The sequence below is a fragment of the Salmo salar genome, chromosome 12 (assembly GCF_965601325.2).
Source record: "Salmo salar chromosome 12, fSalSal1, whole genome shotgun sequence".
In the NCBI taxonomy this organism is placed as follows: Eukaryota; Metazoa; Chordata; class Actinopteri; order Salmoniformes; family Salmonidae; genus Salmo; species Salmo salar.
In genome coordinates this window covers 56,908,983-56,921,391 of record NC_138302.1, presented here as the reverse complement: position 1 = coordinate 56,921,391, position 12,409 = coordinate 56,908,983, and positions in this window count along the sequence as shown.

Here is a 12,409-nt window from a genome sequence, read left to right as displayed (position 1 = left end):
ATCACAAATACTTCTTCTAGTTTACACCCAATGTTGTTTTGGTTCCAAATAATCCATAGTTATATCCAAATAGCGACGTTTTGTTCTTGCATTCAAGACACTATCCGAAGGGTGACGCGCCGGTGCATATCGTGACAAATTACAAATATTCCATTACCGTACTTCGAAGCATGTCAAACGCTGTTTAAAATCAATTTTTATGCGATTTTTCTCGTAAAATAGCGAAAATATTCCGACCGGGAGACGTCATTTTCGTTCAAAGACTGAAAATGTAAAATGGACTCTTCATGTGCACGCGTGCGCCCGTTTCATTGTTCTCAGATCGACCACTATCCAAATGCGCTACTGTTTTTCAGCCAGGGACTGCAGAGTCATCATTCCCCGTTCTGGCGCCTTCTGAGAGCCTATGGGAGCCTTAGAAAATGTCACGTTACAGCAGAGATCCTCTATTTTCCATAAAGAGGCTATAGAAGGCCAAGAAATGGTCAGAGAGGGTACTTCCTGTATGCAATCTTCTCAGGTGGTGTTTTGCGGGTACTATTTAACTTCTTTTGGATTATTGGGACGCTAGCGTCCCACCTCGACAACATCCGGTGAAATTGCGGAGCGCGAAATTTAAAAAACAAAAGTACTAATATTAAACATTCATGAAAATACAAGTGTTATACACCATTCTTTAGCTTAGAATCTTGGTAATCGAAACACTTTGTCCGATTTACAATTGGCTTTACGGCGAAAGCATAGCATCTGATTGTCTGAGGACAGCGCCTCACCCACTTCCTGCATTAACATGAATTCATAACCTGCACAGGTGTCACAAAACTCAAAAATAGGGATAAAATAAATCACTTACCTTTGAAGATCTTCATCTTTTTGCCATTCAAAGGGTGCCAGTTACACACTGAATGGTCATTTTGCTCGATAAAGTCCTACTTTATTTCCCAAAAATGTCAGTTTATTTGATGCGTTTGATTCAGAAATCCACCTGTTCCAACTCGCCCAACATGCCTACAAAGGAATCTAAAAAGTTACCTGGAAACTTCGTCCAAACAATTCAAACAATGTTTCTAATCCAACCTCAGGTACCCTAATATGTAAATAATCGATACAATTTATGATGAAAAATAACTCATTCAGGCGCGCCAAAAGACTAGAGTCCTTCGGAGGGATACTTCGAAATAAACACGAATACTTCTTCATTTTTAAAAAAACAAGCATGAAACAATTTCTAAAAACTGGTGTGATCTATTGGAAGCCATAGGAACTGCAATCTGGGTCCTAATTATTAGACTTTCCCATAGAAAAGCATTGAAAAGTCCAATGACCTCAACAACAAAAAGATTCCTGGATGGATTGTCCTCGGGGTTTCGCCTGCTAAATCAGTTCTGTTATATTCACAGACATTGACATTATTTTAACAGTTTTAGAAACTTTAGAGTGTTTTCTATCCAATACTACCATGCAGATGCATATCCTAGCTTCTGGGCCTGATTAACAGCCAGTTTACTTTGGACACCTCAGTCATCCAAACTTCCGAATACTGCACCCTAGCCTTAAAAAGTTAATGAAGCTGCCAGTTGAGAACTAGTGAGGTACTGGCTGGAGGGGGCGGAACATCCGTTCATTGTGTGGAATGACCACAAGAACCTGGAATATCTCCGCACCGCCAAGTGGCTCAATTCCAGGCAAGCTAGGTGGGCCCTGCTTTTCACCCTGTTCAACTTCTCCTGCTCATACCATCCGGGATCCAAGAATGTCAAGCCAGATGCGCTGTCACGCCGCTATAGCCCCGCATCTACACCGCTGGAACCCGAGACCATCCTTCCCACCTCGTGCCTGGCGAGAGAACTCAGCTGGGGAATAGGGAAGCAGGTTTGTGAGGTGCAGCATTCCCAGCCGAACACCAGGGGGGTCACAGATAATTGGATATTTGTTCCTGATACTGTCCGCTCCTCGATCCTGGAGTGGGTCCACTCTACCAAGCTTGCCTGCCACCCGGTCTTCCATCGGACCCTGATCTTCATGCGACAATGCTTTTAATTGCCTACCATGGTTCCTGACGACTCCACGTTTGTCGCCGCATGCACGATCTGTGCGCAGAACAAGACTCCCTGGCAATCTCCGGCTGGTGACCTTCAACCTCTGCCTGTTCCTCACTGTCCCTGGTCTCACATATCCCTGGACATTGTCACGGGTCTCCCCCCGTCTGATGGTAACACCGCCTTCCTGACAGTAGTGGACCGGCCCAGCTCATGGTGCAGAATTTTTTCCGGATTCATGGACTCCCAGTGGACATGGTCTCTGACCGGGGTTCTCATTCCGGTTCTGGAAGACATTCTGCACACTCTTTGGGTCGTCGGCCAGCCTGTCCTCTGGGTTCCACCCCCAGACCAACAGCCAGTCGGAGCGAGCCAACCAAGATCTGGAGACAGCTTTTCGCTGCCTAGTCTCCGCAAACCCCACCACCTGGAGCCATCAACTATTGTGGGTCGAATACGCCCGCAACACCCTTCCTTGCTCTGCCACAGGTCTCTTGCCCTTTGAGTGTTCCCTGGGTTATCAGCCCCCACTCTTCCCTGAGAAAGAGGACGAGTTCGGCGTACCCTCGGTCCAGATGTTTGTCCGCCGCTGTTGTCATACATGGAAGAGTGCCCGGTCGGCTCTTCTCAAGTCCACCTCCAAGTATCGATGACAAGTGGACCTCTACCGGACTCCGACTCCCAGGTATCGTCTCGGGCAGAGGGTATGGCTGTCCGTCTGAGATCTGCCCCTCTGGGTGGTGTCCCGCAAACTTTGCCCCCCAGTTTATTTTCCTTTCCCCATCTCCAAGATCATAAGCCTCTCTGCTGTTCGTCTTCTGTTGCCCCGTACCCTCCGTATACATCCCACTTTTCATGGGTCTAAGATCAAACATATTTCTCACAGCCCTTTGTCTTCTGTTTCCAGGCCCACCTCTCTCCCCCGTCTCATCGATGGCCAACCGACGTACACGGTGAGGCGTCTCCTGAAGGTTCGACCTCGGGAAAGGGAATTCCAGTACGTGGTTGACTGGGAGGGTTATGTCCTGGAGGAGAGGTGCTGGGTCCCGGCTAGGGACATCCTGGACACAGGCCTCATTGCTGATTTCCAATGCCGGCTCCCCGGTCAACCAGGTATGCACCCAGGTAGGACGCCTGGTGGCACATGTAGAGGGGAGGATGCTGTCACACACTGATATGTTACACCTGTCTTTCTGCTTGTCTCGACCCCCTCCAGGTGTCACCTATCTTCCCTATTATCCCCAGTGTATTTGTACCTGTGTTTTCTGTTTGTCTGTTGCCAGTTCATTTTGTTTGTCAAGCCTACCAGCATTTTCCCCTTTCTCCTGTCTTTTTCTAGTTCCTGTTTTCCCGGTTTTAACAATTTCTGCACCTTGTCATCCCACCCTGGATTATTGACCTCTGCCTGCCCTTGGCCTGTCGTTTTGCCTGCCCCTGTTCTAGTAATACACTTTTGTTACTTCAACAGTGTCTGCATCTGGGTCTTCTACTGAAACGTGATACATGAATTATAATCCACATAGAAATTCACATTTCATGTTGCTGCATTATTATTTTCCAGCTGTGAGAAATTGGTAAAAATTAAGATCCTGTACCTGGGTAGCTGTCTCGGATGACATCTCCATTCATGTTAGTGGAACATTCCAGTAATGTTTTCTCAGAACCAATTTAATTGAATCCAGACATGATCGCTGAAAAATGTTTAGGAAACATTAATGGAATAATCATGTCATAACGTCACAATTGTCACGTCCTGACCAGTAAAAGGGGTTGTTTGTTATTGTAGTTTGGTCAGGGCGTGTTTGTTTTATGTGTTTCGGGGTTTTTTGGTTAATGTCTATGTTGGTATATTTCTATGTTTGTTCTAGTTTTCTATTTCTATGTTTAGTTTACTTGATTGACCTTCAATTGGAGGCAGCTGTTCCTCGTTGCCTCTAATTGAAGGTCCTATTTAGTAGGGGTGTTTTTCTATGGGTTTTTGTGGGTAGTTGTTCCGTATGTAAGCTGTGTGCCTTACAGGACTGTTCTCGTCGTTGTTTTTGTTTAAGTGTTTATTTTGGTTTTCTTCACAATAAAGAAGATGAGTATTCACATTCCCGCTGCACCTTGGTCCCATCTTTACGACGAACGTGACAGAACTACCCACCACCAACGGACCAAGCAGCGGGTCCAGGAGGAGCAAGGATCCTGGGCCAGGGAAAGAAGGGAGCAGCACCAGGAGTGGAGCAAGCAGCATGCTCGGGAGGAGATGGCATCCTGGTCGCTGGAGGTATTAGAGGCAAGAATAGACTGGACGTGGGAACAGCTACTGGACCATTGCTACTGCCTGCCTGGGAAGCAGGTGGAGGTGGAGAGGCAGCCCCAAGAAAACATTTTTGGGGGGCACACGGGAAGATTGGCTAGGTCAGGCGGTAGACGTAAGCCAACTCCCCGTGCTTATTATGGGGAGCAGCGGATCATGAGAGCGCCGGTCTATGTGGAAGTGCGTACGATCTCGCCGATGCGATTCCAGCCCCTCGCAAGTGCCGTGCTAGAGTGGGCATCCAGCCAGGCAGGAGTATGCCTGCACAGTACATCTGGCCACCAGTACATCTCCTAGGCCCAGGCTACCCTGCGCCTGCTCTACGCACGGCAGCCATCAGGCCTCTGCACAGCCCAGTTCGCCCTGTGCCAGCACTCCACCCGTGCAGGGCTACTGTGACTACCCAGCCAGGACGGGTGGTGCAGGCTGTGCACTCCAGACCTCCGGTGCTTGTTCATGGCTCGGTGTACCCTGTTCCTGCTCCTCGCACTAGCCCTGAGGTGCGTGCCTCTAGTCAGGCGCCTCCAAAGCCAGCAGCACGCACCAGGCCTCCAGTGCGTCAGCCCAGTCCAGTACGTCCTGTTCCTGCTCCCCGCACTAGCCTTGAGGTGCGTGTTTCCAGTCTGGTTCCTCCAAAGCCAGCCCCACGCACCAGGCGTGTAGTGTGCCTGTCCAGTCCAGAGCTTCCGGAGACAGTTCCCCATCCAGAGCTTCCGGCGACAGTTCCCCATCCAGAGCTTCTGGCGACATTTCCCCGTCCAGAGCTTCCGGCGACAGTTCCCCGTCCAGAGCTTCCGGCGACAGTTCCCCGTCTAGAGCTTCCGGCGACAGTTCCCCGTCCAGAGCTTCCGGCGACGTCCTATAGTCCGGAGCCTGCAAAGATGGCCCACAGTCCGGAACCTGCAGAGACGGCCCACAGTCCGGAGCCTGCAGAGACGGCCCACAGTCCGGAGCCTGCAGAGACGGCCCACAGTCCGGAGCCTGCAGAGACGGCCCACAGTCCGGAGCCTGCAGAGACGGCCCACAGTCCGGAGCCTGCAGAGACGGCCCACAGTCCGGAGCCTGCAGAGACGGCCTGCAGTCCGGAACCGGCGCAGCCGGAGTCGCCCTACAGTCCGGAACCGGCGCAGCCAGAGTCGCCCTCCAGTCCGGAGCTCCCTGAGTCGCCCTCCAGTCCGGAGCTCCCAGAGTCGCCCTCCAGTCCGGAGCTCCCAGAGTCGCCCTCCAGTCCGAGGTCTCCAGCGACGCGCCTCAGCCCAAGGTCTCCAGCGACGCGCTTTAGCCCTGAGCCTTCAGCGGGGTTGGACAGGTTAGGTTGGGTTTATTTTTGTTTTGGGGTTTATTTTATTATTATTTTTTGTTTGAGGTGCATCCGGGGTCTGCACCTTTGGGGGGGGGGGGGGGGGGGGTACTGTCACATCCTGACCAGTAAAGAGGTTATTTGTTATTGTAGTTTGGTCAGGACATGGCAGGGGGTGTTTGTTTTATGTGTTTCGTTTTTTTTTGGTTAATGTTCTATGTTGTATATTTCTATGTTTGTTCTGGTTTTTCTATTTCTGTGTTTAGTTTATTGGGTTGACCTTCAATTGGAGGCAGCTGTTCCTCGTTGCCTCTAACTGAAGGTCCTATTTAGTAGGGGTGTGTTTTTGTGGGTAGTTGTTCCAAGTGTAGCTGTGTGCCTCACAGGACTGTTTCTTCATCGTTGTTTTTGTTCAAGTGTTTTGTTTTGTTTCTTTAATAAAGAAGAAGATGAGTATACACATTCCCGCTGCGCCTTGGTCCCATCTTTACGACGAACGTGACAACAATATAACTTTAGGAGAGCATTTTGGGATTTTCCCCTGTGTGTTTTAATGGTTGATTTTAATTACATCTCCATCAACATTAGTAGATCGTTTCCATAATGTTTTCTGAGAACCATTTCTATTGCAATTGTGTTATTACATTACCTGGAAACGTAATGAGAACTTTTGTGGAATGTTCTGTGGTGGTTGATACAGATGTGCAAAACATTTTAGTGAAAGTTAGGAGAAAATTCAGAGGATATTTATTTTATTTTTTGTACCAAAAAAATCACATTGAATGTTTTATTATTTTAATGTGTTTGGGATGTTATCATCCTAATCTTTGGTAATGTTCTGTGAATGTTCCCAGTTTGCTGTGTTAGTACTCCAAGGAATATAAGGTAGGAAGGAAGGGTAAAGGAGAGGAAGAAAATGTAAGGAATGGTGGAAAGAAGTTATAGACTGACAAAGATGCACCCAGGCCACACAGCATGGAGCTACAGTACTGAACTCTTAGTCAGAGAGTATGTCAGTGGTCATAGTCTCCATGCAAAATATTCACCCAGAAATACATCCTTACTTTGGGAAAGAGCTTAGATCTCATGGATTGAACAGGAGGAGGGGGCGGGGAATCATCGAAGAATGTACTGACTGGGAAAGATTCCAGTGTTTTTGCAGTTTGGGTACTCCTCAGCTTTCCAGCACCAAATTCTCTCACTCCCTTAGTAGGGAGGTGGTCATAGGGTCATAGAGATTTGAAACTGGTTCTATTTCTAAATAACACAAAAACTATTTAAAGGAGTGGGATGTACAAATTCCTTAAAAAGATGTGAACTGCAGGGAAAGTACACTAACCATATTAATAACATCTGAAAAATGTTGGTCAGAATACTGCACGACTATACTGCACCTGCATACGCTAATTCGGTGAGTGAGTTTATAGGGAAGTGCATAGGAGATGTACCCACTGTGACTATTAAAACCTACCCTAACCAGGAACCGTGGATTGATGGCGGCATTTGTGCAAAACTGAAAGCATGAACCACCACATTTACCATGGAAAGATGACCAGGAAAATGGCTGAATATTAACACTGTAGTTATTCCCTCCGCAAGTTAATCAACCAAGCAAAATGTCAGTATACTGACAAAGTGGAGTCGCAATACAACGGCTCAGACACAAGACGTATGTGGCAGTGTCTACAGACAATCACGGACTACAAAAAGAAAATCAGCCAAGTCACGGACACCGACGTCTTGCTTCCAGACAAACTAAAAACATTCTTTGCCTGCTTTGAGGATAAAACAGTGTCACCGACGCGGCCTGCTACCAAGGACTGTGGGCTCTCCTTCTCCGTGGCCGACGTGAGTAAGACATTTAAACGTGGTAACCCTTGCAAGGCTGCCGGCCCCAAACAACATCCCTAGCCACCTCCACAGAGTATGCGCAGACCAGCTGGCTGGTGTGTTTACGGACATATTCAATCCCAGTCTGCTGTCCCCACATGCTTCAAGATGGCCACCATTGTTCCTGTATCCAAGAAGGCAAAGGTAACTGAAGTGAATGACTATCGCCCCATAGCACTCACTTCTGTCATCATGAAGTGCTTTGAGAGACTAGTCAAGGATCATATCACCTCCACCTTACCAGTCACCCTAGACCCACTGCAATTTGCATACCACCCAATAGGTCCACAGACGTCCATTGCCATCACACTGCACACTGCCCTATCCCATCTGGAGAAGAGGAATACCTATGTAAGAATGCTGTTCATTGACTACAGCTCAGCATTCAACACCATAGTACCCTCCAAGCTCATCATTAAGCTTGAAGCCCTGGGTTTCAACCCCGCCCTGTGCGATTGGGTCCTGGACTTCCTGACAGGCAGCATCTCCACTTCTCTGATCCTCAACATTGGGGCCACACAAGGGTGCGTAGTCAGCCCCCTCCTGTCCTCTCTATTCACCCGTGATTGCGTAGCCATGCAACGACCAACAACGACGAGACAGCCTTTAGGGAGGAGGTGAGGGCATTCGGAGCGTGGTGTCAAGAAAACAGCCTCTCATTTAACGTCAACAAAACAAAGGAGATGATTGTGGACTACAGGAAACAGCAGAGGGGAGCACCCCCCTATTCACATCGAAGTGGAGAAGGTGGAAAGTTTTAAGTTCCTCAGCGTACACATCACAGACAAACTGAAATGCTACACCCACACAGACAATGTGGTGAAGAAGGCGCAACAGCACCTCTTCAACCTCAGGAGGCTGAAGAAATTTGACTTGTTACCTAAAACCCTCACAAACTTTTACAGATGCATAATTGAGAGCATCCTGTCGGGCTGTATCACCGCCTGGTACGGCAACTGGTACGGCAACTGCACCGCCCACAACCGCAGGGCACTCCAGATGGTGGTGAGGTCTGCACAACGCATCACTGGGGACAAACTACCTGCCCTCCAGGACACCTACAGCACCCGATGTCACAGGAAGGCCAAAAAGATCATCAATAACAACAACCACCCGAGCCACTGCCTGTTCACCCTGCTACAATCCAGAAGGCGAGGTCAGTACAGGTACATCAAAGTTGGGACCGAGAGACTGAAAAATTGCTTCTATCTCAAGGCCATCAGACTGTTAAACATCCATCACTAACACAGAGAGGCTGCTGCCTACATACAGACTTGAAATCATTGGCCACTTTAACAAATGGAATACGAGTCACTTTATTAATGCCACTTTAATAATGATGTTTAGGTATCTTGCATTACTCACCCCATATGTACTGTATTTTATACCATCTATTGCATCTTTCCTATGACGGTCGGTCATTGCTCATCCATATATTTCCCTGTATATATTCTTAATCCATCCCTTTACTTAGATTTGTGTGTATTAGGTAGTTGTTGTGGAATTGATAGATTACTTGTTAGATATTGCTGCACTGTCGGAACTAGAAGCACATGCATTTTGCTACACTCGCAATAACATCTGCTAATCATGTGTATGTGACCAATACAATTTGATTTGATTAGTGTCTGAAGAAATTTTATAGAGTTATATTTTTAATATTTGTTTTGATGTGTCACTTATGGGCAGTGCTAAATTTGTAAATCAGGAGGTGTCGGGAATAAGTGAAAGAAAATAAATGAAAGACAAAACAGTACATATAAAAAACTGGTATAAACTGTGTGCAGGTGAGGTTAGAAGCCCAAAAGATGCTTTAAAAACTATACCACAAATAATTATATTAATTATAATTGTATAGGATATGCTCAGTAAACAAGAAAAAACATGTTTGATTATGTGTGCATGTAGTGGCGGATTTAGGCATAGGCGACATGGGCAGTTGCCCAGGGCTGCATTTTGTCGGGGGCGGCATGGGGAGCAATCACAAAATAAATAAAAAATAAAATAAAAAGAAATATATATATTCCGAATGGTGACATTTGCATGATCAGTTTTCTATCGCTCATTTGCACGTCACGTCAATGATATCATGTCACCGTGTAGGACTGTGGGTCAATTAACCTTGTCGGAGTGGGTGCCCTGATTCTAGTTTGTGAGCTAGGTAGGCTACTGCCTGGGAAGGTCTCCCACTCGGAAGTATGAGATGGGGAGGGGGCGGGGGTAGGTTGACCTCAGGTCTCCCCACTGAAGCCCGAGGTAGGGGGAGAAGAGAAATCTATTAAATAGCGCACCTCTAACTTTGTACAGTACTAATGCAATTTAGTTTGTGTGTTTCTTGTGTGAAGTGCAATAGTGTAATAATCAGGTACTCTTCTTCATAAGTGTGTTATTCTATTTGTGTGATATAGGATTTGTGCAATTTAGTTTTATTTGTGTATTGTTAGGGTAATAGTGTAATAATTCAATAAAAACTACAATTTGTTTCTATTTAGCTTTCTTACTTTTTGATATTTATGAGTCTTTAATTTTGTATTTATATTTATATAGTTTAAAATGTTATGACTATTTATTTGTGTTGTTCCAAATGTCTGAATAAAAATTAGTTAGTGCAGAATGGTGCTTTTTTGGAGGGGGGCACGCTGAAGGTGGGGGGGGGGGGGGGGGGGGGGGGGGTTCGCCCAGGGAGCCATACAAGCTGGAATCGTCAGTGTGTGCATGTGTTTGTGAGTGTGAGAGTTAGGCTATATGGAAGGGATTATTAGGTAGTTTGGTTCAGTTAGTGCTATTCTGTACCACTATTGTTCCACCTCATTTTGTCCTCATGTGTTTACCAAAGTGTGCTACATCTGTGGAAAATAGCATTGTAATTCTCTTTAAAGGACAAGTCATTTTATTCTGTGCACGTTTTATTTTGTGAAAGTAATTAACATTTAAATAAACATTTACAGCTGCTTGTCTGAGTGGTCTCTCAGATTAACACAAAAAAGGAATGTCATATTTACTAAGTTTAGATGCACAAAATAATACTGACATGTTAATGGAATGTTTACATGTGACATGGTTTACATGCTCACAATCAGTAAAGACATTGGGTGTTTCTCAAAATGAATACTACCATGCAACGAGCACGCAAATTGGAGCAAGTGAGGGTCGGAGTACGAATCCAAATCAAAGTATGTGAAACTGATCACAGAGGGCACTTCTCGAATGCGTACTCCTTTTGTACATATTTTGAAGCATGCATCGATGCAAGCTTCAAAAGAAAATATGCAAAGAAATGTGACGCAACCACGTAAAAATGACACACATTTTCTTGAAATCAATGGCAGCCAGTATTTGAGCAGAAGCGAGAGAAAATACACTCCTACTTTGGAATAAAATGTTGCCTATTCACATCTTAAATGTTGACTGACTACAATATTTTATCTTGATTCGTTAATAAATACATACTGTGTTAATTTTGGCATGGTTACCTACCTACAATCCAAACCGTAGTGTTGTCGTAAGGCCATTGTAAGTTTGACTGGCTAGCTACTACTCCCACAGTTGACAGTGAACGTCGGAGCAAAAACCAAGCCATGAGTTCGAGGGAATTGTCCGTAGAGCTCCGAGACAGGATTGTGTTGAGGCACAGATCTGGGGAAGGGTACCAACACATTTCTGCAGCATTGAAGGTCCCCAAGAACACAGTGGCCTCCATCATTTTTAAATGGAAGAAGTTTGGAACCACCAACGCTCTTCCTAGAGCTGGCTGCCCGGCCAAACTGAGCAATATGAAGAGAAGGGCATTGGTCAGGCAGGTGACTAAGAAACCGATGGTCACTCTGACAGAGCTCCAGAGTTCCATTGTGGAGGTGGGAGAACCTTCCAGAAGGACAACCATTTCTGCAGCACTCCACCAAACAGTCCTTTATGGTAGAGTGGTCAGATGGAAGTCTTCCTCAGTAAAAGGCATGACAGTCTGCTGTCATGACGTTGTATTAGTTAATGTGACGACTGTTGCTCATCGAATGATTAACGGTTTATAATTGCGTGATTAAATGAATTAAGCAATGAATCAAGCAATTATTAACTCATCAACCTGGGGCACCATGGGAACAGTATTTTGATTGAGTTTCTATTTCCCAAATTAACTCAAAGGATATCAGAATATCGATTTTACAACAGTCGCTAAATTAATCAATTTCCTCTACAGTCTCATTCTGAACGTCGCATAATCCGGGAATCTGCACGGACCCGGGCTTCACCAATGAGTTTACCACACCAATCTTAGTTGATTATTTATTTACTAGCAAGCTAAAATGATGATAAAAATACACATACACAAAACACAGTCTAGCTATTGATTAGGACTTAGTATAACGGGCCAACACACTATGGCGCGTGTTACCCAAAATGGGGATTTAAAAGAGAGAGAAACCAAGAAAGTACACGAGAGAAATATACATTTGGGTTAATTTGTCAGCCATGCTTATTTAAACCTAGCCTTGCCCCGAACTGCCGCTCTTATGGGTCAGAATATAATGATGTAATTACGTGTTGCAGGTCTCAGGTGGGAAGCTCCGCATGGGTCGTTTAGGCTTCTCAATGACGCACTTCTCCGGTGCAACTCTCTGGTTGTCCTCACGATGTCAGTGTCCTTCTTGGCTTAGTGGTCTGATCCCTCGCGGTCTTCTGAGGACAGACAGCTCTGTAGCTCAGAGCTCACAGCTTCGAACTCGAACGGTGTAGATACCACGATTCAATGAAGAGTGGAGGCTGGGTGGTTAGGCTTGAATTCACCCGCTTAGACACAGCTACTCGTCCGTAGCTCGTGTAGAAAAAGATTTCTTTGTCTTCAACCTTGTGTTTCGTTTTGGGGTTCGTTGACTTTGTTAG